Below are 27,844 nucleotides of genomic sequence, written 5' to 3' on the forward strand. Positions count from 1 at the left end.
AAGTCAGATCCATCTCCAGCTCCTATAACAACCAACATTGAGACCACTCAGGAAAAATCAACATTTGACAAAAATCCTCAGGTGAGAGACCATTTAGCTGCTAGCACATGAGCGACCAGGTTTTCAGCTGAGCCGAGTTTCATTCTGACACCTAAGTTAGAACATCAGAGCAGCCAGACTGGGTTGGCCCAAAGGTCCATCCAGCCCAGTGTCCTGTCTGCCGACAGTGACCAACGCCAGGTGCCCCAGAGGGAGTGAACAGAACAGGGAATCACCAAGTGACCTCTCCACTGTCATCCATCCCTACCCATCCTGGCTAATAAGTATTGATGGACCTCACCTCCATGAATTTATCTAGTTCTTTTTTGAACCTTGTTAAAGTTCTGGTCTTCACATCCTCTAGCAAGGAGTTCCACAGGTTGACTACTCTGCATGAAGTAAAACTTGCTTTGGTTTGTTTTAAACCTGCACCCTATTCATTTCACTTGGCGACCCCTAGTTCTTTGCACACAGATGTGCAAATTGCACTGGGGGCGCGGCGCACTTTGCAAAGTCTGGCTATGATTACACACTTTGAGAAAATCTCCCCCAAGGAGCAGGCACTCACAAGACTCCACTCAGGCCCACGCAATGCCTGGAGAGGGGATGCAAAAAGAAAGAGGAAGCCCGGGGGAAAGGCTGCAAACAAACGCTGCTTTTGGTGGAAAGGGGCCATCAGAGATCAAGCCAAGAAGGGAGAGAAATACTGAAATCCAATAACGGAAACTGCAAAGGCCGCCTGGTTACTGCAGGCTCCCGCTCCCCTGTGAGCGGCACAGCTTCCACTTAATCAGACCCTCGGAGCCAGCGAATGGGCTAAACACCATTTCCAATTTCTGCTCTGTCTGGAGCAGGCTGGAAGTGCAAATGAGGGAAAGAGCCTGAGAGCACACAGCAAACAACCGTGGAGTGCTGTGGAGGCCATGCATAGCGCTGCCCTCCAGAGGGATGGAGAGCCAGCGTCAGGCACAACCTGGCCTGCACCTCCTAGCCTGGCCCCTGCCAGGTACGTCCGAGAGGTGACGTTTTGCTTTAGAGAGACTGTATGTGCCTCTACCACCTGCCCTCAGCAGACCAGGCATTCTGCCCTCTGGCAGCGTCTCCCGGCTTTGCCGCCGGAGTGCGGGAAGAGCAGCCCAGCTTGCCACAAAGGCCTGGTGGCGGCTGACTTTGCCCTGCAGGCACAGGCCTGAAAGGCCCCGCTAGTGTTTGCTCAGAGCAAAACAAAAGAGGTGATGATTTCAAGCCAGATAAAACGAAAGAGGCGGGCGGGGGCAGAGCAGCGCGGCGGAGAGACGCTGAGCGCGGCGGGGAAAGAGCAAGGGCGCGCCTGAGGAAGAGGGCCTGCGTGCACCGTCGGAGGGAAACGATTAGGCGGCCGCAGTGCCAAGTGAAAGAATTCTCCGGGAGGCCTGGTAATGAAACCCGAGCCCTTGGCTTCTCCCTATGACAGCCCGTGATTGCAGAGCACAAAGAAGAACCTGAAGAATGGGGGATTAAAGGAGAGGGGATGGAGAGAGATGAACGAGGCTTTGCCCACAGAAAGCTAACAGCCTCTAGGGAAGAGCAGCTCCGGGTGGAGTGGGGGGACAAGCTCTGCAGAGCTCTCACACAGCTAGGTGTGGGGTGTGACCGCGCGGGACGCTACCGTGGAACTAGGCACTGAGGACGCCTTCCCGCAAAGAGGAAAATTCCATTTCCAGGCAGGCCTGGAGGGGCGCGTCTCCTGGCTCCCCTGCCCTGATTACTCGTCCTCCCCCTTGGTCATGTCCAAAGCTGGACCGGATTGCCAAACCCCACCCACCCACCCACCCACAACGCTGACTGGACTATAAAGTCCTGAGAGGCAGAGAAGGCGCCAGGCAGTAAGCAGAACGCTCACAAGATGGTGTTTGGGCTGGAAAACATTTTCAGGAGGAGGGGAACGGACTCTGTTTCTCTGCTTAGCTGAAGCAACAGCCGTCCTGACATCCAAGCGCAGAGCAGGAAGTGACTTCCCAAAATGCCTTGCCAATCAAGCCCGTTGGCTCTCCGGTTTCTTCAGAAGGGCTTGTGAACCGAAGGGGGGTTTTCCTGGGGTTTGTTATCTCCGTTGAATGGTGGAGGAGGGAGAAACCAGGCCATGGCTTGTCAAGAGAGATTTGTAGGCACAACAGGAAATTACAATGTCAGACTTGTGTTACCTGGGTCCAGCGCTCAGGTCTGATTTAATCTCGGCGCTGAATTAAAAACAGCTTGAGGTTGAAAGTAGAGGAAGCAAAATCCTCTGCAGTTATTGTGCTTTAAATTGACCCTTCTCCTCAACGTGTACAGCTTTGCTGCTCTGAAGAGGCACATGTTGGTCCATTCCCCCACACGTGTATAAGCGCCTGAAAGTCAGTGGAACTGTGCTGAGGGGCAGGCCGGATTTCCCCACCTCCCGAGAGGCACCCAGCAGACCTGAAGGCAGAGTCGAACTGGAAAGTGGTGAGGAAGGGTCTGCTAAGCCTGACGGAGCAGCCACACACCAGACCAGCTGCTCTATGACCTGTATTCATCTCCCCATAGCATGGAGGCTGCAGCCTTCCTTCTTGGACTCGTAGCTCATCGCCTGCAACTGGGGCTCTGTCTCCTCCCCACCAAGCTCTTGGGATGACCCGCAAGGAGCAGTCAAGCCATGGCTGCCCACCCAGGCAGTGCCAGTTCTCACAGGGACCAGAATTACACAATTCCTGCACAGGACTCTAGTTTGAGCCTGCCTCTGGTTCAGCTCTTTCCGATGTTGGTCCTGGCTAGCTCTGAAGTAACCTCTTTCCTCATGCGTCATGCATCCCAATCCGCACCACTTCCTGCAGCTCCCATTGGCTGGGAACAGCAATCAGCAGCCAATAGGAGCTGCCGGCAGCCATATCTGCTGCAGTGCAGGTAAGTAAGCGCTGGTGGCCCGTCTTGTACCACCAGGAGGGATGCGCGGGGCCATGTGGGCATACACAAATAAAGCACCAGTGGCCCGCCAGGGACTAACGCTGGCAAACTGCCATTGTCTGATTGCTCCTCTGCTCTATGCCAAGGCTACTTGTGAAGGTATTCGTATAGGCGATGATGGGTGGTTTCTGCCGGGGCTTTCCCACAAGCCCAGCAGTGGTTCCCGCCGCTCCCCAGGGGAACTGGATTTCAGTCAGTCGTTGAACTTGGTGAAGCAGGTGTGACAGGTTTAGGAACAGCGATATCTGACCCTCGTTAACACTACTCGAACTTTGCATGGGTGTCTAGCACACACAACTCAATTCACTGTTGCCATCATGGTGGGTTCTCGTGAAGACATCTAGCGGCCTTCTGCGGGTTAATTCCAATCACTCTGATAACGCAAACAATCACGTTGAATAAAATAACGAAAGAACAGGGAGGGGCCAGCCACGTCGCACGGCCTCTCACACAATCTTCCAGGACTAAGGAGCCACCCAAACCTGCCACAGAACACAGGGCTGCCCAGTGAGGCGCGTCGGACGCATGGTTTGTCCTCCTCACGGAAGATCGTTTTACACCCCAGGGTCTGTAACTCCGCACACTCGTGCCGTACAGAGGCAACACGTAATTCTCAGAGGCCAGACAGTTCCACGAGATGCTACCAAGGCTCAGAGCGTTGCGGGAGGCCAGTAAAACGGGAGTCCACACATGCGTGGGGTGGCCAGGATTCTACTTTTTGACCAGAAAGTCTGGTGAAAGGGGGACCTGTGTGGAGTCTGGTCGGCAGCTCTGAGCGGACACCAAACGCCTAGTTACCCCGGGGGGGGGGGGGGGGGGGGGGGAGAACAGCTGCTCATGGCAGAGGAGGGATCTGATAGCGCGCAGCACTTGAGAAGCGGGGCTGGCAGCCGGCTCGCCGCCCAGACGGCTGAGGATTGCCAGGCATCAGACACATTCAACAGGAACCCCCAGCCAGCACCCTGAATAGGCCGCTCAACGTCCAGTCAGGGGCACAGCAGGGCTCCCTGCCTGCCCAGGCTCTGCACGGCTCCCTGAACCAGACATGACCTCTGGCTGCTAGTGCAGCAGTGGCCATAGGGCTCCACGTGCCACCCCTGCCCCTAGCGCCGACTCTGTAGCTCCCCTTGGCTCGGTACCGTGGCAACAGGTGCTGCAGGGGTGGTACCACCAGCAAGTGCATAAAAGCCCCTGGCTGCCCCTGCCCACAGGCACACTGGCGCTTCTGGGAGCCTCCTGAGGTAAACGCCGCCCAGCTGCAGCCTGAACCCCTCATGCCCCAGCCCAGAGCCTCCTCCTGTACCCCGAACCTCCCAGCCTTGGCCCCCCGTGCCTGCAGCGGCCCACCCAGGGAAAGGGAGTGACGGTTGGGGAAAGCGAGCCAGCGACGGGGGCGTAGGGGGATGGAGTCATGGTGAAGGGGCAGGGCAGGGCAGGGCAAGGCTGTTTGGTTTTGTTTGATGATAAAGTTCGCCCCCAGCCCATCCCGCCTTCACCTTCCAGGGCCCTGGTTGTCCCCAGGCCCTCGCTCTGGAGACTGGCTGTCCCCTCTGCCCCGCTGTGCCCCAGTTGGGAAATCAGGCAGGCTCCATGTCAGCTCCCTCCCACCGGGCTCAGCAGGAGAGCTCCAAGGGAGAGTGGCAGCGGAGCCGGTGGAGCCGGTTGGCAACCCTACCATGCATTTTACTGCAAACCTTCCATTTTCTTCTGGGGTGCCTGCAAGCAAACCAGACCCCCGAGCCTGGGGCCCCCAGAGGTTGCCAGGACCTACAGCTGCCTCGCAACAGTCACTGGCGTGCCGCCATCCCCTTGCCATGCGGAATCAGCCGTCACTGCAGGGCCCCACACAGCGATATGTCACCGACTCCCAAATGATTTTTTACGTCCCTTGGTTATGAAAAACAGGCCTGGCAAGTCACAATGCCCCAGGCCTCTGCTGGCGAAGCACTTCAGAAGGATGCTGGCACCCGAACCAGAGGCACCGTCTGAAACCAGCAAAACTGAGTTTCCCGTTGCAACCAAATCAGCACAAACCGTTCTGGATCTAGTCCCACCAGGGCGTTCGCACTCGTCCAGCAGCTGGGGCAGGGGCAGCGGCAGCAGGGTACCTCGGGTCGCCAGCTAGTCATCAGACAGCCTGACGACACACACAAGGGCAAGAATGCAGGGCAGACCTCCAGCACACGAGCCCCTGGGTCCCTTGCACGAGGTTAGCCCGCTAGTGTCGCTGTATTAACCCTGAACCCGCCGGCAGCGCCCGGCCTCCCCCAACCATACGGTCACTTCAATCAGCTATAACTTTACTCCATCGAGATCTGTCAGGGGGGAGGAAGGTCTGTCTCAGGGATCCCATTGGCCTTTTCTCGGGCTGCTGCTGGCTGGGTGTTGGAAGGAACACAGCCCACCCCGTCCTGCAGACGCAGGGGACATGCAGGGAGCCCTTCCTTCATGTCTCAGTCACAGATGCCAGTCAGCCTGCTGAGCAGCCCCCCAGAGCGACGGTAGCTATGATGGGCCCAATGCCCTGGAAACGTCCTCCAGACCCTCTGTCAAGCGAGCCCCACATCCCATCAGCCTCCACGTGGCTGGCTGGCGAGGAAACGGACGCAAGTGACGAGGGGGTAAGTGCACACAGGGGTTTTCTTCTGCAGGGAGGGGGAAGGAGCCGTCCAAAGCTGGAGAAAAGACGACAAGAACCTCGCCAGCCTCCATGCTACTGTGAAAATACGTCCCGTGGAGGCAGAGCCGGGACGTGTTCACTTAAACAAGCGTTGGGCACGTGGCCTGAACAGAGCCGGAGGTCACAAATATGCCCCTCACTCCTTTACCCACATGCATCTGCACTGAGGAACCTCCCCCTGGCCCTGCAGCTGGCTGGTCCTTTGCCTGGGCGTGGCCATCACGTGGCTGGACACATCCGGCTGGGCCATTTCAGGTTTGAGACTGAGGCAGGGGATGTGGGCGAGGGTGCTGGGCGGGGCTAAGCCACACGGCCCCATGAATGGACAGCGAACAGCAGCAGGCGGGGCCCACTGTACCTTTAAAGACTTCTGAATCCCTGCACTAAAACCTCTACCACAGGGGTGGGCAACAACACGGTGGCAGCTCGCCAGGGTTAGCCCCCTGGCTATATTTACCTGCAGGCCACAGGTACCGGTGATCGCAGCTCCCATTGGCCTTGGATCGCCACGCCCAGCCAATGGGAGCAGCAGGAAGCAGTGTGGCTTGGGACACCGCTTCCCACAGCTCCCACTGGCTGGGAAGAGCGATCCGTGGCCAACAGGAGCTGCGCTCGCTGATACCTGCAGCTGTGCAGGTAAATACAGAGGTGTGGCCCACCAGGAACTAACCCTGGAGGACCAGATCAGGCAGCTGGGCGGGTATTTGCCCACTCTGGATGACCGGGAGCCCTGGGATTCACATGCCAGATGCTGCTGCATCCGTGCAAGTGAGCTTGGGTGCTAGGGGACCACAGAGAAGATGTAAGACCCCTGCAGCACGAGCCGTGCGGGCATCTCCCCGGACCAGCCTCACTTGATCCACACACAAGCTGCTCTGGCTTTAGGACAGCCTTCCGACCCGGGAGCGCTGGGGGGAGAAGGCCAGCAGGACAGGCCGCTTGGCTCCTTTCCTGCCAACCACACTCCGACCTCCCGCCCAGACGCCTCTGTGAGTGTGAGCTGGGAAAAGACTCCCAAGGAGCCGGCCTGAGGAAGCCATCTGTGAGCTGGGAATCGGGCCAAAGCCAATCTTTCATGAGCTGGGACCGTTTCCCTTTTGGCCAGATACAAAAAGCTGCCTTAACGAGCAGCCGACGCCGCATGGAATGAGCTGCTCTGGGCAGAGACCAGCTCCTGGACAGGGGCTGCTGCATTTCTGCTCTGGACTTCGCCTCACACCCAGCAGCAGTAAACACGGGGGGCCAGGCATGCTGGCGGGTCTGAGGACTCAGCAGGGAGGACCTACTGCCACAGCTGCTCCGGGAACCCTGCACATCCCATCTTACACGGTTGGTCAGGCAGATGCTGCGGGGTCAGCAACCTGCGCAGGTCCCATAGCCCGTCCCAAGCTCTCGGAGCACCTCACGTGAAGAAAAACAGCGACACGGTTCTCTTTGCACCTGCCACCTGGAAACGGGGGGAGCAGCATCTTCCCGTCCTAGTCCAACCTGCAGGCCCAATTCCCAGAGCTAACAGACCCCTGGCCTGCCTGTCTCCAACACGAAGGCAAGGGGGAGACGGTTTCTGAATCGACGTGGCTCTGGTTTGTGCGGTGCTAACGCCTCATTTTTACAAGTGGCATCATCGGAGACAAAGCAGCCCCCTATCTTCATTCCCCTCTCCCCTTCTGAGGAGCCGGGCACTTCCTTCCTGGCGGCACCGGCCTGCCCGCCAGAACTAACATTACCTACAAATTACACAGGGTCTCGTCGTGGGTCACCCGCGACAGTCACCTCCTTAGAGCTCCGTGTGCTCAGCAGACCCAACAGCACACGGGATTTGGCAGTGACTGAGGACAGCCAACTACACACCGGCTGCCAGTGCGATTTCGGGCTGTCTCTGGAAAGGAGAGGGATTTCATAGCCTTTGCGCCCACTGGACCTGGCAGAGCCACTTAGTTCAGAGCCCCACGTGACCAGAAGCGGTGAGGGTGCTGGAGACGAAAAAGGCGACATTGGCATGGCTTTGCCGAGAGATGACTAAGGGGTGGAAGGACTGGACAGCAATGTATCCAGAGGATGAAAGCTTCAAGGAAGGAGAGGTATTTAATAACATCTGAGGTCAGAAAAGACCACCACCACCACCACTCTCCAGCCTGACCTCCTGCACAATCTAAGCCCGAGAGTTTCACCGAGCAATTCCTGCCTGCTATGGTCAAGCCTGACCACGTATGGTAAGAAACCCAACCTGGATTTAAAAAGCAGTCGACAGTGACGTACACACCAGATTCCCAGCAGCCTACCAAGGGCAGGACTTGAATTCACACTCCTTGAGTGCAGCTCAGGGTAAAGATCTATCCCATGTCAACAAGTCACCAAGAGACGGTCACAGCACGGTCTACCCCTAAAGGCCAGGCTATCCTGGGGTCGAGCGTGTGAGAAGACATTGGGTACACATGTAAGATAGCTTGTGTTACTCTGGCTATTTTTAATTGCATGCAAGGTACACTTGTGACTATGGACCAAATCTTGGAAGTCATTGAGAGTTTTTCCATGGATTCAAACAGCCAGGAGGTCACCTTACATATTCCAGGCCCAGACATTGCCAGATAGCCATCCTCACTTCAGGAATAAAACCACGTCCACCAGCCACTAGCCACCGCACAGAAATGGATATCGTGACATGCATATTTTCCGAGAGACATGAAAGAAGTAAGACTCCTTGGATTTGAATAAGTCGGGCTACGTTCCGTATGCACCCAGCTGTCCCTTGAGCAAGTCTCCGGCTCTGTGAAGTCCTACGTGCAGAGAGAAGGCGCCAGAAGTGTTAGTGCAATCTTAAGAACACTGAGTTGAGACTGAAAGGACGTTCTCAGTCAAACTCTTGGTTGGGAGAGAGCGAAGGCTGAGAACTGGGGTAACGGAAGAGACTTTTCTCAGTCAGGATGCAACAGGGTGAAATGAAGAGTTCAAGTTTCTGAAAGCGAGGAAATTTGGAGTTAAGGTTCCACAAAACATCTACATGGGCAGCCGGCAGCCTTGACAAGCCTCCAGCTCCCATTGTGCATCTCACCCCGCCTACATTCCTAGCATGGGGTGCAGGCCACCCACACCCACCACACGTAACCACGAGAGCTACATGGACATTTATGACGTCAGTCACGTCCCTTGGGCCTGACAACAAGACACCATCCCTAGCCCACAGTCCCTGTAGCCAAAATGGGGGAAGAGAACGGTGAACTCCATGACAGACCTCACTACTATCAGTCTATTTGCAGTGGTCCCCAATGCGGTGCCCGTGGGCGCCATGGTGCCCACCGGGGCGTTTATGTGCACCTGCCTAGAGACCAGGGCCGGCCCGAGCCATTCTTATGCCCCGGGCGCCGGGCGCATGCACGGCCCCCGCCCCGGGCGTACAGTGCATACGTGGTGCCGCCCCCGGGCGTCCGGCAGCCCCAAAAGGTTGGGGACCACTCTGTTGAATGTGGAAGGTGGGTCCCATTGCGGCGATTGGCTGAGCCCATGTCCGAATTGGCCTGACACCACACACCGGCCTGCCTCTCCTCAGAGCCCCACCCAGTAAGAACTAGTTCCCAACACTCATGGGGTGTCTGTGCAGGTATAGGCTAGAAACGTAACCATCCCACGGCCCGCCCGGCCAGGGCTGCCTTCACCACCCGGCCCCCTCTCACAGCCCTTCTGGGGGTTACAGCGAGTCCCCATCCACGCACCAAAATCCCCCGTTAGCTCCATGGCTGATGGTTTCTGGGCAGGTCACCAACAGCCTCTCCAGGGCAATCAAAGCTTGGTAGGCAGAGTCCAGTGACCCGAGCAAAGAGTCACCAGGCCCAGACCTCGTTGGCGTCCTGACCTCTTTGCTCGGAAATCTGCACTGTCCCCTCTCCTGGGAATGGTAAAGCAGCCCAGACCTACCCCCTGCACAGAGCAGCTAGGGCTTGTTCCTCCCAGTCACGTACTGCTTCCTACCTCATCTCTCCAGTCAGCCTTTCCCAGACTCGCTGCCTGATTCTCCCACTCGGGGAGTCCAGCTACTTACCCGTCTGCTGCTGAAGAATTCCTCTTGGAAACCTGTGGCAGTCAGACCTGCTCACTGCTCTGCATCCTACAAGCCCGGCAGCTAGCCTGAGCCAAGGGGACAGCCTCCCGGTTAACCCCGTTGCACCATGAGAGCTAGCAGCACAGTGTAGCTAAATTCTGGTTTTCCAACGATTCCGGTGGATAAGAGCGATATTTTTAAAAGCTTTTTGTTTTCCAATGTATTCATTTAAATTCTCAGTTGGGCAAAGTTTTTGGAGAGCTCAGACAATTACTACACTGAGATTCCAAAAGTTAAAGCTATATAACTATGAAAACAAATTGTCACCACCACATTTCAAAATGTACACAGCCATAAATACCCTGCACTCAACAGCCAGTAAATACTTGGGCACCTCTTCTTCCGTCACCTAGCAGCATGTTTTCATCACTGGCAAAGGAAACAGGCGTCGAATGGTGTGGGTGCACAGTGAAATCGGTGTTTGTTGATAAAGGTCTCATCCTTCCAGGTGTAGCTACGCACCCCATTTCTGTGACAGCCCAGAAATCCAAAGCAGAGAGTCACCACACTGTCCCTTGCGCCATTCCACAAGAGAATCAGCAATGCCCTCAGCCCTCTCTAGACAGACTGAAAACCTACTGTACCTGATTTATTCACTCTCTCAATGGGCACACACCACTCTGCTGTAGCACGGAGCCCCGAGGATACAACCCTTACAATACTGCCACAACTGGCAATCTCTCCTCTGCCTCTTTCCTCAGACCAGCCCTGGGTCGGTCCCTTCAGCCCTGTCTCCTCTAGTGCTGGGTCAGGTTAAGCAATTCAAAAGTCACGTTGCTGGTTTTGTCATCTTCCAGTGAGACCATTCGGGGGCAAAGCAGAGGCACCAGACCTGAAAGAGGTTTCAAAGGAGTGGGGTACCCTGGAGGGAGGGGATCAGGACTTGCAAACACGCAAGAGAGGCCATGGGTTGTCGGGGAACACAAAGAGTGTTTGTGAAGAAACTAGATGGGTTCTTGCTGGTTGTACAGGCTCAGAGCTCTGTAAAATCAAGGCCACACACACACACACACACACACACACACACACACACACACACACACACACACACACACACACACACACACACACACACACAGAAATGCTTAGCTCTACAAGCACAGTGCACACAAAACCGTACCCAGACACAATAGAAAGTGCTTAGGAATAAAACATGCATGCAAACAAAAGAGCACAAGCTATCAATCTGGGTGAACCGAAGGAAATGAAATAGTTATGTCTGCCGCTGCAACATCTAGAAGAACAAATTTCCTGCCTGGATAATAAATGGATTCTTTTGTTTCATGTTGGCCTCAGTCACATGACTATCTTGGCAGATTCTCCATCCAGAAGATCTTGCTGTATAAATACCCAGATGGGTATGAATTTCAACTGCTTTAAAAAAAAAAATGAACACGCCACTAATTCTCGGGTCCCTCCCTCCTCCCCCCCCTTAAATAAACTCAGGAGACGTCCTAGCGTGCAGGCAAGGAAACAAAAGACTAGCGTGACCTTCTTTCAAATGCTCCCAGGTACAGCTGAATGGCACAGGTGGAATTTTAAAGAAATACCCAGACATCAGAACAGCACACCATGGCTAATGTGCGTAATAAATTACTGCTGACAAAAAGAGAAATGACTTGTGTATAAAGCATTTTAAATATTTATGGCCCAATTGTGTCTTCCAGGCACCTCCCGGTCTCGGGGGCAGCGTGGCGCTGTGACGCGGCACGGTGCTTCCCACACATGCCGGCAGGACTTCCACGAGGGCCCATTCTAAGAGGACTCCTGGCCATCCTCTTCCTTCCCTGATCTTGCTCTCACACTAGGCAATTACTTGAACAGAATTATCCTGTGCCCATAAGCAGACTGCAAACAGACAGTATTTGCATGGCATTCTGCAGCTGGCACCCGACGAATTCTCAAGGATCCCCATGTTACAGACGAGGAAACTGGGCTAGACCGGTGACATGACTTGTCCTAAGCCACCCCGCATCTCAGCACCCCCCGCCCTCTACTCATTCCTCCAGAGCCCACAGTTTTCTCCCCCCTCTGCTCTTCTGTGCCCATGCTCACGCAGACACAGCTGCCGTACAAACTCTGTCCCTCAGGACTCCAGCTAAGGGGTCTGGAATTCAGCATCCTCTCCTACATGTGACACGCCACAGCGCCAGCATGCAGCCCTCTGGCGAGAGGACGGGCGTCTCTGTCTGGGACAAACGGGGACCTTGCCATCCCCCCCAGTCCCGCGCCTTTCTTACAAGTGCCCTACAAAAGAGCTGCCCTCCTGCGTTTTCGCAGTAAGGCCAAGCTTTCAGCATGGAGTTCAGTGACAGTTAGGGGCAGGTCATGGGCCATAAAGAGAAATTCACAGAAGCCTGTGGCCTGTCCCTAATATTCACTAAAACTATCCGGGACAAAATGTGGAGGCGAGTTCAGCTCTTGGGTCCCCCTCCACTGCGGTCAATGGGAGCTCTGGGGTTGGGCTGCTGGAGGGTTCCCTCGCAGCCTGGGCAGCTGGACATTCATGGGGGTCTCCCCACCTATCCAGCTCAGTGGGGCAGCTGTTGGGGGGTCTCTCAGTGCAGGGGTGAGGCGCTGCGGGGGGAGGGGATGCTGGCCCAGAGCTGCAGCCCAGAAAACGTCAGAGGTCGGGGGAAGTCGGAGTCCGTGACAACGCTGTAGCCTTCCTTGTGATGCGCAAATAAAAGCGGAATGCCTGGCCTTAGGAATTTACCTCAGAGATCTCAGGAATGTCAAACCGGATCTTCCCTGGTGCCGCTGGAGGGCGCACGTGGTTAGTTCTTAGACCTTCATATCAGAGCAGTCATAGCCCGCCCCATAAGGCCTGTACACATACACCATAATGAGGGGCCGGGGGGCGAGGAGGCAGCTGGCACCTGCCATTGCCCATAACGAACCCCTGGTCATCCCAGAGCTAGCACAACGGCCCTATGCTGTCCACCAGCCGGGCCCTGCTACAGAACGGGCAGGGCTGAGCATATGTCCGAAAACGGCCCCTCACCCCCGACAGAATCCTCATGCCTGGAAAGGAGGGTCACAGCCCCCTTTGTCCCCTCCCCCTCCTGGGTGCGGCCCTGCTCTGACCCACAGCCGTCCTTTCGCCACCCCCGCCAGCCCTCAGCAAAGGGAAATAGGTGTCATAAAACACACAACGGCTCTGGCTGTAAATCCGCTCCCCCGCTCAGCTTTCACTCCTAGCTCTCTGGAGGGCTTCACTTCTCACCTTCTCCGCAGTCACCACAGAGCCTCCGCCCGGCTACGCCACACCTGGATTTCCAACGGAAAAACAAGCCAGAGGAAAAGACAGCTGTGGAGAAATCGCTTTGAAGTCCTCTTCACACGCCATGGAGAAGCCAAGCAGAGCGCGAGTCCAACTAGTTCCCTCTGCGAGTCACCTTTCAGGTGACAAGTAGGATGTTGCGGGGAGGATCTGATACCAGCGGCTGTTTCTATCACTGCTGTTTCTCTGTGTCAATATTGCGTTTCCCACGAATTTCCTCGCTCGTCCCCACAGACCTGAGCATGCAGGATATTTTAAAATCTGAACTGGCCTTTTTTTTAAAAAAAAAAAAAAAGGAGTCAGCCGGTAACTAGTTAAATACCATGCATAGATAGGTAAATATTTGAGAAGGAGAAATTCTAGTTGTGACCATGCTGGGGGTGGGGTGTTTTCAATAAAGATTTTTATTACACACACACACACACACACACACACACACACACACACACACACACTTAAAGAACCAACACCGGACCATGTCCGCACAAAAGCAAGTCAACTCACCCGGCGCAATCGCTAACGAGCGCAAGTGTTGCAAGAGAAAGGGCTCCGGACAGATCCTCCCCCACGCTAACTGCCGCTCTAACGCGGCATCGGAGGGTTACGCCACAGTGGGAAAGGCCTGGCCTTCGGGGAGCTCTGTGACTGCTCTGAGTTGCCCCTGGGGCAGCTGGCCCGAAGCTCGGGGCGGCCATACATGGAGGGCAGACACACCGTTTGCCGCCTTCCGCAAGCTTCCGCAGGTGGGCGCTCAGAAGCCGCGTCTGCCCTCGGCTCTTCAATTTGGTCCCAAACGTTTGCCAGTCGGTAGGAAAACCGCCGCCTGCCTTTCAGTTCCCAGACTAGCCACCGGGGGAGCCACACAAACCCGAATGTCTCTAGGATACGGCCTTTGCTATCCGTCTGCGCAGCTGCAGCCCCTCACGTTGCTCAGTGACTGGCACAGCCTTTGCCCAGGCCTTGCCAAACACAACCCTGCGCCGCCCGCCACTGGTCAGGGGCCTCTGCTGACCACATCAGACATGGGCACTCTGGGGTTTTCCTGCCGGGAGGGTTGGGCTGCTGGAGGGTCCCCTCACCTCCTGGATAGCTGGGCACCCATGGCAATCCCTCTGGAGCCCCTGGCATTGGCCACTGTCGAAAGAAAGGACACTGGGCTAGGCCAATATGGCCGCTCTTATCCCGCCACTGGCTCCCCCTTCTCAAACGTAAGGTACTAGTCCTCACCGTCACGGTCCTTCATGATCTACCCCAGCCTGCCTGTCAGCACCCAATCTCTCTCAAAAAGTCAACTCCTACCTCCCAGCCACCAGGGCCCCCTTGCACCTTCTCCCACACCTAGCAGCCCCCGGTCGACAGCATAAAGCTAACTCGTCCCCTCCGCCCGCCAAAAGCCTGCGTTAGCGGGGTACCTGCGATGCAAAGCTAAGTCGCCAGGCCCGCCCCAGCACGGAGCTGCAGCAAGAGGGGGCAGCTCCCTGCGGTAGCCAATGGCAAAGCAGCCAGCTTAGCAGGTCCGGCTACTAGAGAGGGGAACCACGGCGGCTCCATGTGCTGCAGAGCCTTAAGCCTCCAGCCCCGGGAGCCGGACCTGCTGGCTGCTTCAGGGCTGCAGCGTGGTGCCCCACGACTGACAGACACCAGGCAGCCTGCCCAAGCACCACGGACCAGGAGCTGCCTAGGTAGGCCTGAGTCCCAACCCCCACCCTGAGGCCCCCGAACCCAGAGCCACTTCCTGCACCCCAAGCTCCTCATCCCCAGCCCCAGCCCAGAACCTGCACCCCAGACTGGAAACCCCTTCCTGCATCCCCCGATCCCAGAGCCTGCACCCCAGTCTGGAAACCTCTCTTGCACCTCCGCCCCACATACCCAGCCCCACCCCAGAGCCTGCACGCCGGGCCAGAGCCCTCACCCCCCAACTCTCTGCCCCTCCCACTCCCAGACCCATTGGGCCCCACTCCTGCGATCTGCATTTTGTCCTGGGCACCCACAGGAAGGCGATGTGTTGCCCTCCCCATGGATGCCTGCTGCAGGGTGGGGAAGCTAGAGGCACACTGACCCGAGGCCCCTGTCCAGGGCAGACCTGCACGTGAGGAAAAACGGTGCAACAGCCACTGCCCCGGAGACCCACACACGCCCCAGCAGTACCGCCCTGTGCTCTGCTGCGCCAGCGAAACCTGGGCGGGTGTGCGCAGCTCCACTGCCAGGGGCCACCAGGCCCACCCGAGCGCCGTGCTGGGATGCCCCCACGTGGGCACACACCTCTAGTCAAACTTGTACTTTCAGCCAGCCCTCCGGCTCCGGGCCGGCTCCTCCACAAGCAGGCAGGGGAGCCCCGAGCCACCCACCCCATGGGCTCCCGCTGAGGTCCCTCAGTTGGAACAGCCAGACCCAGTCGGCCCTGCCTGCTCCCTGAGCTCTGCCCTCCTCTCCTCCTCGGTAGCTTCTCGCACTTCTCAGAACCCGTCTCCAGTCTGCGGGAACAACCCTCCCTCTGAGCGCTGCTTCCTTCTCGCGGCTCCCCAAGCCCTTACCCTTGTTACCTGCCTCAGCTGATCAGGGAGTGAACCACGCCCCGGGAACCGGAGCTGCCTTGTTCCGAGCCCAGCAGAGGGAGGTGAAGCCTTGCCCCATCACAGGGCCAGCCACCCTCTGACATGGTCCCTGAAAGTTTACAGTCCCCCCAGCTATTAGTAGCGCCTGAGCCTCCAGCTGGAAGCCATAGCGAGCAGTAGCAACCAACCTACACCGGTAGAAGGAATCAAATGGGGCCCACTGGGATTTCCGGGAGGGCTGGCCCGGCAGTGCATTTGTGCCCACACACAGGCAGAGCAGGCAACAGGTATCTGCCAATAATCAACAGACATGGTGTTTCTTCGTCAAAGTAATCAATGGGGCCTCACGGACAGGTGGCCGTTTTATTGCAAAACACGAATTGCAGGTCATTTGGAAAGCTGAACCGTCCCCATTTGTGCTGCTGAAGTGAACCATTACGAGTGGAAAACGTTACCTCATGTAATAACAAACAAGACCCGAGGACCAGTCTGGGAATTCAAATTTACAACTTGTATCAATTTCATACGCTGTAAAACTTCACCTAGTTTATAAGTTTCTCACCAACTTCATAAAAAATGTTTTATTATTATTATTTTTCTGACTCACCTAAACTTAATAAAATTCCTCTCCCAGTCTGTGCGGCTGCTGTGTTGCAGCAAGCCTTTTTACTTTGATGCAGTCAAGATTTAAGAAGGCGTTCAAGGGGAACGATTAAGGATTTTTAAAACACTTTAGGAGCCCAAGTTTTTAAATGAATGCATGAAGAGTTGGAAAATAAAATTGCTGTAAGCCTAAAAGCAATCTACTTCCAAATGGAAATGCTCTTCAATTACCTGTCAGGCTTTTCGTTCCAAGTCACATTCAGAAACAGAGAGCATCTCAACACGCTCAGAGGTCACATAAGGACTGACGAGTTATGCCCCACTTTAGAGGTTGCGAGAGAGGGTTGCCAACTCTCCCTGGCAAACCTACTGTGATGTCATTAGTTAGTGTGATGTCACCAGCTGCTTTAGAGGATAACCAAAGCATCAATGTCAGAATCTGGCAAATACAAGATCAAATTTCTGTGGTTACAAATGGCCTTGGAAAGCTCGTTGCATTGTTTTGAATCACAGGAACCATAAAACCACAAGAAGATTTACCCGCCTTGCTCCGGTCCTTAACTCAATTCATTTTTATTTTTCTTCATGTCAACCATGGCTCTGGGGTGGGGCAGGGGAGGAGAGGTTCACGGTGCAGACTGCCCCAGGGAGAGAGGCCGTCCCCAGCCCTCTCTTACTGCAGCAGCTTGGGGCCAGGTGAGAAGCACCTCTCCAGCAGGCAGAGTGGGGGGAGGGGCGCATGTCCCTCAGCTGGGGTAGGTCCAGGTTCGTGCCCCCCAGCCGGAGCAAGGAATGCAGCAAACTCGGCACTTTCTCCTCACTCCCTGACAAAGGGGAACAGCCAGCAATGTCTCCCCCACGATCGGGAGGGAGGGAGAGCTTCAGCCCCTCCCAACCTTCTTGAAGGGATCCTGGGGGGTGGGACGCTCAGGGTGAAGGCAGTACCAGACGGGGTGGGGAGGCAAGCCCCCAGCCAGCCCTTTCACCTGCCTGGTGATTCTGTCTCTTTTCAGAATGGTTTTCTGAGAACCAGTCCCAGTCCAGGCAAATCCTGTTGTCCTGGCACAACCAACCCCTGCCCTTGCTGTAAGTTATGATCAGAGGAAGCTGCCTGCCGAATTTGGTGGCCCTCGCTCTTACCGTTTAGGAGGAGTTCCTGAACAGACAGACACACACACACACACTATCAAAGGCATAGCAGATGATTCACACGAACAGACGATGATCACACAGAACCGTGGGAACGGAGAGTTTCCTCATATACATGCTCCTACGTAATTGGCTACGAGTCTCCATTTCACCTCACCCCTTTTCCATGCGCCTAGCGATAACCCCTGCGTTACCATTTCCCAAACAATGTCACGTCCGTGGGTGGCAGAGTTCTCAGGAGTCCGTGTGCAATACGAACAGCGGCTGCTAAGTCGTTAGTTACATAGTCGAAGAAATAAACTGGGTCACCCGAAGGCTATAAAATCCTTTTGAACTCCCACTTGGATTATTAATATAGTTTCACACTTCTCTTGGGGCTCAACCGCGTTGCAGGCTGCACGCACAGGAAAGACCCTAAATGGGAGTGAAACGCTCCCCTCTCTCCTGCAGGCACATCCAAACCTTGGATCCAGAAAAGCCGGCGCTTTGCACCTGCTACGACATTACCAGAGCGGAGGGTTGCAAAGCAGATGCAATTGGAACACTAGCAAATCACTTTCCTTTTAACGCTATTGTTCACGCGCTGGCCAGAAAATGAACCGTAGCATTGAAAAGCCAAAGGCGGAGACAAAATAGCTTCCCTCTGAAACATCATCTCCAGAGCTGACTTGACTGCCCTAGAGACCAGGGTTAGGTTTGTTTTGAAAACGCAAAAAATGAAACTGAGTATTTTGTTCAACCCAAAACAATTTTTTTTAAATTTTTCAACTCGGGCAATGAACGGAGAAGCCAGTTGTTCGCACCGCTTTGGCACGAGAGACCTTTTTTATTTATTTGTTTAAACGAGAAGCAATCAGAGCGCCTAGCAACCTGGAGAATATCCCTTTTAACCCTACCGTTCCTGTGCTGGTCAGTACAGGACCTGGGTTCTCAACCGTTTCTATTTTGTAGCCCCACATTACAGAAGAAAAACATTTGGGGGCAAACACTCCTTATAAAGTTTTGAGACTGTCCTTCCAGCTACCATTGCCAATAGGGATGTAGAAACGGTTAGAAAATACTAACCACGGAACCGGTGACATGGTTAAACAGGCTGTACCAGCTCCCAGCACTGCCGACCAAGCGGAGGCCCCCGGACTTCCAGCAGCTGCCAACCCCGTGAGAGTTTAACCAGTAACTGGAACCAAGATGCATGAATGGGTTGGCTAACCTGTTAAACTCTTACAGCCCAAGTTGCCAACCCTCCATGGTTGTCCTGGAGTCTCCCGGAATTAAAGGTTAATCTTTAATTAAAGATTTTGTCATGGAACGAAACCTGCAGGAATACCTAGCAACGTACTTCCAGCTAGCCAGAAAAGGGAGGCGTTCCTGGCGCCCAGACTGTGACTCCCTGGGGAATCGGGCAACCATGTGACACACACCAGGAATGTTCTCTCTGAGCAGTTTTTTCCTCTATGCCATGGGACGGCAAGAAGCCGCCCAGAGCTGGGTGCAGTTCATCAGGGTTAGCCCTCGGGGAGCCACCAAATGGTGCATTTTCCTGAGTGTTCACAGGTAGGGCTCCTTGCAATTCCCCATGGCCGTGGTTCGCTGTTCTCAGCCAACGGGAACTGCGGGAAGCAGTGCGGGCTGCATCCCATTGGTTGGGAACAGCCAACCGCACCCAATAAGAGCTTGTGAAGGGCCATGCCTGTGGACGTGGGGGAAACTAAAGGTCTGGTGGCCCCCTGATGAATTAACGGCTTCCCACCTGCCCTTGCTCTGTGCAAACAGGGACTCACTGCCCGTCTGACCGGCTCCTGGGCACAGACTGTTCAATTACCATGTACCTCCTGTGCCTTCGCGTGAAGTTGCTCGCTCGTTCCTCCTCACCGCTAACGGCCGTGACGGCCCTCCGCGGAACGCCAAGGAACCGCAGCTCCGGGAGCGGCTTGCGCCTTCCGTTTCCGTTTCAGCCTGCGAGTCTCATGTGGCATCGGGCAGGGGGAGGGGCTGAACACACTGCCCTGCAGCTGGGGTAGGCCTCCTGGCACCAAACTGTTTGCGCTAACAGAAGAAGAGGCTGACAAACAGGAGCTGACTTGACTCCTCTTGAGAGCAGGGTTGGGTTTGTCAATGAGTTGCCCAGAGCCAGGAGGTGCAGGGCCAGACTCCCACACAAAAACCTGCCCCCAGTCCCTCTCCATACATGGCTCTCGATGGAGACTGTCAAGAGGAGCCACCCAGTAGCTCCCAGCTCCGTGGTTCGATTCAGCAGGCTGAGGGAACCAACCACCACCCCTTTTTGTTTGATTTTAATTCATTAAAGTCTTAAGAGCTCAAGTGACACACTTCTCCTCCACTAGCTTTGCAAACGCATGAAGAGACAGAGGGGCTCCGTGGCAGATCTCATGTCGATTGCTGGCTAGGGTTGCCAGGTGTCCGGTATCCTACCAGACAGTCCAGTATTTGCACTCTTTGTCCAGTAAAAAAAATCAGAGAATACCGGACACGTGCAATGTCCAGTATTCTCTGCTTTTTCCGGCTGCGCACTGGACAGAAGCCTGGCGTGGGCGGGGGGAGCGACTGGGAGGCGGGGCCATGATCGGTGCTAGGAGCCTGTGATTGCGCAGAAGCCTGGTGGGGGGAGTGGCTAGGACTCCCAACCACTCCCCCCGCTCCCGCCAGGCTTCTGTGCAATCACAGGCTCCCAGCGCCGATCGTGGCCCCGCCTCCCAGCCTGGGAGTCCCAGCTGGGAGGCAGGGTTGCGATCACTGCTCTGGGCACCCCAGAATGGGGGGCTTATTATCCCGCATTCCTTTTTTGTAGTTGTTGTTCAGAAAAAAGACCGCGTGTCCGGTATTTTGGGGAGACCATCTGGCAACCCTAATTGCTGCCGCACTGCCTGCGTCTATACTGCCCTGGGCCTAAAACCAAACCTGGGGTCTACGAGGGAGGAGCTTCGAAAAAGGGCTCCCTGGAGCCCTGCCCAACGAGGATTGCCACTGCTGCAGCTGGGTCGCTGCTCCGACTGGAACCAGGCAAACGAGCCACAATGAACAATTCATGAATCTGAATCTATAACCTTTCTCTGCTGCCAATTATCCCCGGGTCTGGCCTGGCTGCGGGAATCGTTCTTGCTCAGAATGCATTTGCCAAGGGATTTACACAAGAGTTTTCACCGTCTGCAAACAGCTCACTAAGGTTGTTCTCTTGGGGATTCACCGTGCTTAATTGATTACTGCCCCTGAGTGACTAGGTTCACATGTTGCTTCATTCTAGGTCTCCCATGGGCACAGCGGGCTTTCAGGACAGTCTCTTGAACATCCTAGAGGTTAGAGGGGCAGACTGAAAATCAGAAGCCCTGACTTCTATTCCTGGTTCTGCTGGTGATCTTCGACAAGTCGTCACCGCTCTATGCCTCGGTTTCCCCATCTCTAGAATAGGGATAGCGGTAGTGACTTGTCAAGCCCGCTCCAATCTACTGATAGAAAATGCTTCTAAGAGCATATTACATTAAACTCCTATTGTAGTCACTGTTCGCCTTACCTAAGCAGCCCTATTATGCTAGGTGTTCTCCAAACACACATTAAGAAACAGTCTAAATAGATCAGACAGCCAAAGGCTGGAAGAAAAGAACAATTGCAGTTCGCAGCTAGCAAAAGAAAAGGGTTTTTTCCAGTGAGTAGCGAAGATGGACACCAGGTCAACCGCTACCACTGTGATGCCAGGATCAAGCAGACACTGACGGCCACCCACCCAGAGGGCTTCAGAGACTCCGGTCTGAAACGGCTCACTTCACAAACGGCGGCGCGTTCGCTTTTCACGCACCCGCTGGATGAACCCACCACACCAGCTTATCTCCCCCGGGGACGGCGGTTACGGACTCCAGTTACGAATATCGCTTGCCCAGAGAAAACAAGGCCTAGGCCAGGGGTGGCACACCCACGGCTCTTCAAAGGAAAAACTGTGGCTACCGCACCCGCAGCACGGCTGTTCTGCGTTCCCCTGCTCTGAACTTTTTTCCTTGTCTGGTCAGGGCGCCGCTTGGGGCAGCGAGAGCTGACGCTGCGGCTGACAGAAGCCTGCTCGGGCCACACGCAGCTCTTAAAGGGGCAGTGGGGTGTTTTTGTTTCTTTTTTGGGGAGTTTTTTGCTCAACTTCTTTCCCTCGGCTCTTTGTGTGTATCCACCACAGTTTTGGCTCTTTGTAATGGGTTGGCCACCCCGGGCCTAAGCGGTCCCGAAACCCCTTCCGATGTGATCCTTTGGCCTCTCCAGGCCTCAGGCACAGTCTTCTGAAGTTGGTGGGCATCTTCCGAGTGACTGAACCAGGCTTCTGGCCAGGCCCTGTAAGCCAAAATGGCCAAAGGCATCGGGATGGAAAACATCAGCTTGTTCTCGGAGAGCGTAACACTCACTATCCTGCAGCCAGGCTCGCCGGCCAGAGGAGGGGGGCAAAGGGGGCAGTTGTCCCCAGGGCCTCGTGACTCAGAGGGGTCTGAGGCTCCTGGTTACTGTGGCAACGGCGGTGGCCTGGGCCCTGGGCCCTTTAAATCACCGCTCCATATGCTCCACAAAGCTCTGAGGTCTGGTGGGGGCAGCACCATGCTCCAGGTGGTGTGGCAGGCCCCAGCCCCGCCCCTTCTGCCTGAGGCCCCGCCCCTTCCGAGGCCATATAGCCAGGCCACGCGGAAGTGGTCAGCCCCCCTGCCTGCGACTTTTCTGATTCCGCAAACCAACTCCTGTCCCCTTTCGTCCTGGCGTCAGACTGAGGGCCAAAGGGAAAGTACCGGGGTGGGCTGGCCAGCTCCCTCCAGCCGGTATGGGGAGCTGCCCCACTGACTGCTTTGCGACCAATGCTGGCTCCAGCTGTGCAGCGGCGCCACTCGACAGAAATAAAAGTAGAGACCAGTTCATGCACCTGGAACTCAAAGCCGCTCAAGGAGTGTTGGGCACCTCCCGAGGAGGGTCTGGCACAGACCTGCTTCTTCTGACTGGAACTGCACCACAAATTCCTGCCTCCGTGTTTACTCTGATTATTCATATCTGTTCCAAACACCATCCTGTGTGAGGCCAAACTGCTCAATGGACAACGCACTGCTGAAACGATACATGGTGTCCATAATATCTTACCTACCACGCCTGCATACGGTCTATTTTGCCGCTGATTAAACACACACATACACAGGGGCCTGGTTCTGTTGGCCCCGCAACAGTGCACAACGGGTCTCCCTACGAATGAGAATCTGGCTCGTGTTTAGATCACACTTGACACACATCCTGTGAATTTCACAGCTAGGAAAACAAGGCACTGTCTGGAGGCAGGCTCCGGCAGAGCAGGTGTTGTGCAAGCCTTCTGTCAACGCACCTTCGTCGTCCCTCCTGGCAGACAAGAGTCCTTGTGCTGAAATTCTAGTCCTGGGTCTTCCCTAAGCCGGGCCTGCCAAGAACGCCACATCATGTGGTGTTTGTCTCATGTTTGTGTACCAGTGTTTACTAGCCCAGGTGTCATCCATCACAACTTGCACAGATGGTGCCAATCTTTGCCAGTCTGTCCTGCATCCTCTACGGCTAGCTGAGAGGAAACAACTTCTGGAGATGGGGGGAAAGTGCCTGTTATTCCATCTCAGCATGCTCATGTGTCATGAGGAGACAGCCGCAACCTCTGCCTCGCCTAGGCGACACCACACTGCCTACCACCGGACGCACCGCGCACCATTGTTCAGTGACACTTCCAAAGATGGTGCCGCCGGGATGATTCCAGGAGCCCTTTTTCAACAGCGGCTTCAACCAACTGTAAATCTCAAGAGGTGAAAATCCACCGAGAGCCTAAAACCCTCTCCTGGGTCTGTCTCGCGCTCACAGACACCTCCGCCCCACCCCGACACAGAACAGTGCGCTGGGCAAAGCGGTACTGACAGGACGTGATGGGGGAAGAGATTTCACTGGAGTTAACAGCCTCTCTGCTGAAGGCCTAATGACCTCTGAATGACTTTGTAGCGCCAGAGCGTTCTTATCTACGAGAGAAAGACACGTGATAACACTGCATTCCTCTCTCACATGCGAAGCCTTTATAGATCATTGCAATAGTTTGGCTTTTGGCAAGAAATATGAACTTTTCAAAAAGCACTTGTCCCGAAGTGGCGACGAGTCCTGTGGCACCTTATAGACTAACTGAAGTGTAGGAGCATAAGCTTTCGTGGGCAAAGACCCACTTCGTCAGATACCCACGTCGTCAGATGCATGCATCTGACGAAGTGGGTCTTTGCCCACGAAAGCTTATGCTCCTACACTTCGGTTAGTCTATAAGGTGCCACAGGACTCCTCGCCGCTTTTGCAGATTCAGACTAACACGGCTCCCCCTCTGATACTTGCCCCAAAGTGTTTTCCTTGCGCTCAATAGTTGGAAAACTGTTTTAGCAGAGACAATTCAATAAATGCATCAAACTTTGCTCATCTTTAAGTTAAAGCAAACTTCTGAAAACGAGCCAGCGGCTCTGCACTAATTTATGTTTCACATTTGCATTCCCAAAATGTTCAGACACCAACTTTCTCTGCAGAATGTTTCGTTTTGTTCCGCACCCGCCGGATCAACCCACCACACGAGGCTTTATCTTCCCCTGGGGACAGGGGTGTTGGGATTCTGAGGAGCTTTGATAACCGGACTGAAGGGTTGCTTGGTTTCACTCTAGCTTCTAGTATCGTTTATTACAGGGCTGGCGTAGCAAGAGACTACAGATATATTGACACTGCCAGTATCAATACATTAGCGGAACCATCACAAAAGCCATGTCTCAAAGGGTCATGATGCTCCAGGACATTTCAATCTGGATACCCCGGGCATGCTTTCAAAGGCGGTTAAATGGTACTGCGTACTCACCCACGAGAGACTCGGTGTCATATTTTCACTAGCAAAGAACAAAGTTCTTTAACGAGTTGAAAACGTTCAGGGAGCCAGCCACCGGTGCTATTTTGTCATTTCCAAAACCAAAACATGATTTGCTAAAAACAGGCCTGTGTTTTAAAAACAGCTGATGCCTTGTGGAAAGCTCTGGAAACACAAGCCAAAATAGGAAAGAACAAGTTAAAGAATATTTAATTACATGAGATGTATTCAAGGAGGCAGAGTCTGATGAAATTCATTCTAGGGTACTTAAGGAGCTAGCTGAAGCAATCTCGGAATTGTTAGCAATTATCTTTGAGAAGTCAGGGAGGACGGGGAAGGTACCAGAGAACTGGAGAAGGGCAAACGCAGCATCTATCTTTAAAAGGGGAACGAAAGGCAACAGTCGGACTAACTTGGATGCCTGGAAAGATACTAGAACAAACCATTAAACAAACAACGTGTAAGCGCAGGTCCTGGAGGCTCACAGCGTTAGAAGGAATAGCCAGTGAGGATTTTTCAAGGGCAATAATGCCAAGCCAAGCTCATTTCCCTCTTTGACAGGGTTATGGGCCTAGTGGCCAGGAGGGAAGCAGTAGATGAGAAAGGTCTTGGTTTTAGAAAGACCTTTGGCACGCTTTCATAGGGCAGTCTCATGAGCAAACTCGGGACATGTGGTCCACATGAAGGAACTCTGAGGGGGATGCATCAGTGGCTGACAGGCCACACGTCCTCACAGAGCAGTTACTTAGGGTTTGCCATGCAACGGGGAGCATGTATCTAGTGGGGGTGCACAGGAATTTTGTCAATGGGCTTGGATAATGCGAAGAGCATGCTTATAAAATCTGCAGGTGACACCACACTGGAGGGCAGGGATCGGGTCCAGCGTGACCCTAGACAAATTGGAGGATTCGGGCCAAAAGAAATCTGCTGAGGCTCAACAAGGCCAAGTCCAGGGTCCGGCACGTGGGATGGAAGAATCCCAAGCAATGCTACAGGCTGGGGACCGACTGGCTAAGCAGCAGTTCAGAAAAGGACCTGGGGATTCCAGTGGATGAGAAGCTGGAGACGAGTCAACAGTGTGCCCAGGATATTAGGGTGCATTAGGAGGAGCATTAACAGCATATCCAGAGAGGTGATTATTCCCCTTTACTCGGCTCTGGTGAGGCCACATCTGGAGCATTGCGTCCAGTTCTGGAGACCCCCTTACAGAAAAGATGTGCACGCTTTGGAGGGGGTCCAGCAGAGGGCGACCAAAACGATGAGGGGGCTGGAGCACATGACCCAAGAGGAGAAGCTAAGGATTCTGGGCTTATTTCGTCTGCAGAAGAGAAGAGTGAGGGGGGATTTGAGAGCAGCCTTCAACTTCCTGAAGGGAGGTTCCAAAGAGGATGGAGAGAGGCTGTTCTCAGTGGTGGCAGATAGCAGAACAAGGAGCAATGGGCTCAAGCTGCAAGGGAGGAAGGGAGGTCTAGGTTGGACGTTAGGAAAAATTCTTTCCCTAGGAGGGTGGGGAAGCACTGGGATGGGTTCCCTAGGGAGCTGGTAGAATCTCCATCCTTAAATACCTCTAAGGCCCGGCTTGACAAAGCCCTGGCTGGGGTCATTTAGTTGATGCTGGCCCTGCTTTGAGCAGCGGGTTGCACGGGATGGCCTTCGGAGGGCTACTCCATCCCCTTTTCTCCTATGGTCCCATGAACGGGTCCCCATGTTCACCGACAATAGGGCAAGCAGTAAGAGGCTTTGTCTGCAATACGGGAGTTACATTAAATACCAGGAAAAACTGTCTAGCTCTAAGGGTGGTTAAGTTCAGGAATGGGCTTCCGCAGGAGGTTCTGAAATCCAGCATGGGGGGGTTCCATAGGTTGGACAAACACCTGTCCACGACGGTCTAGGCTGACTTGGTTCTGCCTCAGTGAAAGGAGCCGGACTGGGTGACTTCGAGGTCCCTTCCAGCCCTACGATTCTATGAAACGGTTCATTTTCAACCACGTCCGCCTGTACGCCAGCCTGGAACACGCACCCACGGCCCACGCAGTACATGCCCAGTCCCTCGCTAAGTGCAGCATTCGGTCACAATCGGTTCTCGGGCAGAACTTTTCCACCGCGCTTTTTCATTTTCCAGGTGGAAGACGTGAGTAATTTACACCGTTTCCACTCTTCCACGATGATTTCATGCCTTTCAAGCAAAAGCAATTATCCTCAGACCAACCACCCCCGGGAGAGGCCGAGACAGAGCTGTTTTAAACCCTGCGGCTAAGCACTTCAAGAGACGGGTTAAACCAAGTGGAGGCCTCCAATGAGTCAAAGGACCATCTCCTGCACCTGACTGTATGGAAAAGCTCCACTCGTTCCCTGCACTGCCCGTTTCCTTCCTGCCCCTCTCTAACTCTCTGCTGAGTGTGGGGGAGGGGGGGTTTTAATGTGACTGCAAGCAAGACCAGTCAGCCCACAATCCCACAATCCCTCCTTCCCTCACTGCCTCGGTACTTACGCACATCCCACTGACAGTGCCACTGTATGGACGGAAGTATCCACACCTTTCACAAATGAGAAACTGAGGCACGGGGGAAATTAAGTGACTAAGTCACAAAGAGCATCAGAGTCAGAGCAGGGAATTGAACCCTGGTCTTCTGTCCCAATCCAGCATTTTATGGGTAGAAAATGGGTCAAGCAGACCCTCCCCTTCCTGTTTGATCCGCGGCACCTCTGTTGATTACCTATGCCAGCCCAGGACAAGAACAGGCAGCGGCTTGGAGGCTACTCTCTGCTTTGCCTGTGTCTCATCGGTATCTTTACAAGAAGTCGCTGACGTCTCTGCCACCCCGGCGACTGCTAACGTGCCAGCCACGCTGCAGCCTGACTCAGCATAGCGGGGAAAGCTGCTTGCATTAGTCACCCGCTGAAAGAGACCCCGCTGCAAGGGAGGACTCAGCGCTGCTCAGCAGCAGCATCTGCCTGACAGTCACCTCCAACGCAGCCAGCCAAGGGGCCTGCGGGCCGGTGGGGGCCAGCCCTGAGACGGGGAGCAACTTGCTGAGCCTGGGGCAAGGTACCCCCTCAAAGGCCGGCAGAAGGGATGCTCCGAGGTACTGTATACCTCGGGACAGGGCAGCACGCTCGCGCCCCGACGGCTGGCACAAGGGAGAGGATAGGCCCTGGGGGAGCCCCAGGAGAGCCAGCGGGAGAAAGCAGGGCTGGCTAATCTGCCGGCCCGGCCGTAGAGGAGACCGTGGGCAGATGGTGCACGTGGGCTTTGGCCAAGCCCCTCACGAGAAGATGCTCAGAAGCAGTGTTAGAACCTGGCTAAGGAATCTGAAAACAGCGCAGGGGCTGTGTCAGTGGGGCCGAGCCCCCCTCCCCGCCTTACTCCATCCGGCCCTCAATGCCCCCGACTATAGATGCCTTTGAAGCTGGCAGCCGGGACCCCACAGAGCAGCGGGGACCCCCAGGAGCTGACATCCAGGACCCTGAGCTGCTGCGGGACCCCTGGCTGCATCCCCACTGAGGGTGCAAAATCTGGGGTGTGCTGCAGCACCCCTCAGTCCCCTACTTCCCGTGCCTCCGGTCTGTTTGCGCCACGCAGCAGGTCAGCAGCAAGGCGACCTGC

The 27,844-nt window shown here is 54.9% G+C and overlaps 1 protein-coding gene across 10 annotated transcripts in view; it reads right to left on the bottom strand.

Annotated features, from left to right (window-relative positions):
• Nucleotides 1-27,844, bottom strand: part of EPHB1 (EPH receptor B1) — a 323,707-nt gene that overhangs the window by 189,337 nt on the left and 106,526 nt on the right. The window contains exons 1-2 of one of the 10 annotated variants that reach the window (XM_089780941.1): nt 16,452-16,762; nt 13,006-13,298 (exon numbers count right to left, since the gene is read on the bottom strand). The exons of 7 other annotated variants lie outside the window; for them this stretch is intronic. The gene's annotated coding sequence lies outside the window, so the exon portion shown is untranslated. Of the gene's footprint in view, nt 1-13,005; nt 13,325-16,451; nt 16,763-27,844 lie in introns of those variants that run through there. 2 more of the 10 variants (XM_075937231.2, XM_089780942.1) reach the window with 2 other exon arrangements.

This window comes from Pelodiscus sinensis, chromosome 10, assembly GCF_052426305.1.
Source record: "Pelodiscus sinensis isolate ZL-2025 chromosome 10, ASM5242630v1, whole genome shotgun sequence".
In the NCBI taxonomy this organism is placed as follows: domain Eukaryota; kingdom Metazoa; phylum Chordata; order Testudines; family Trionychidae; genus Pelodiscus; species Pelodiscus sinensis.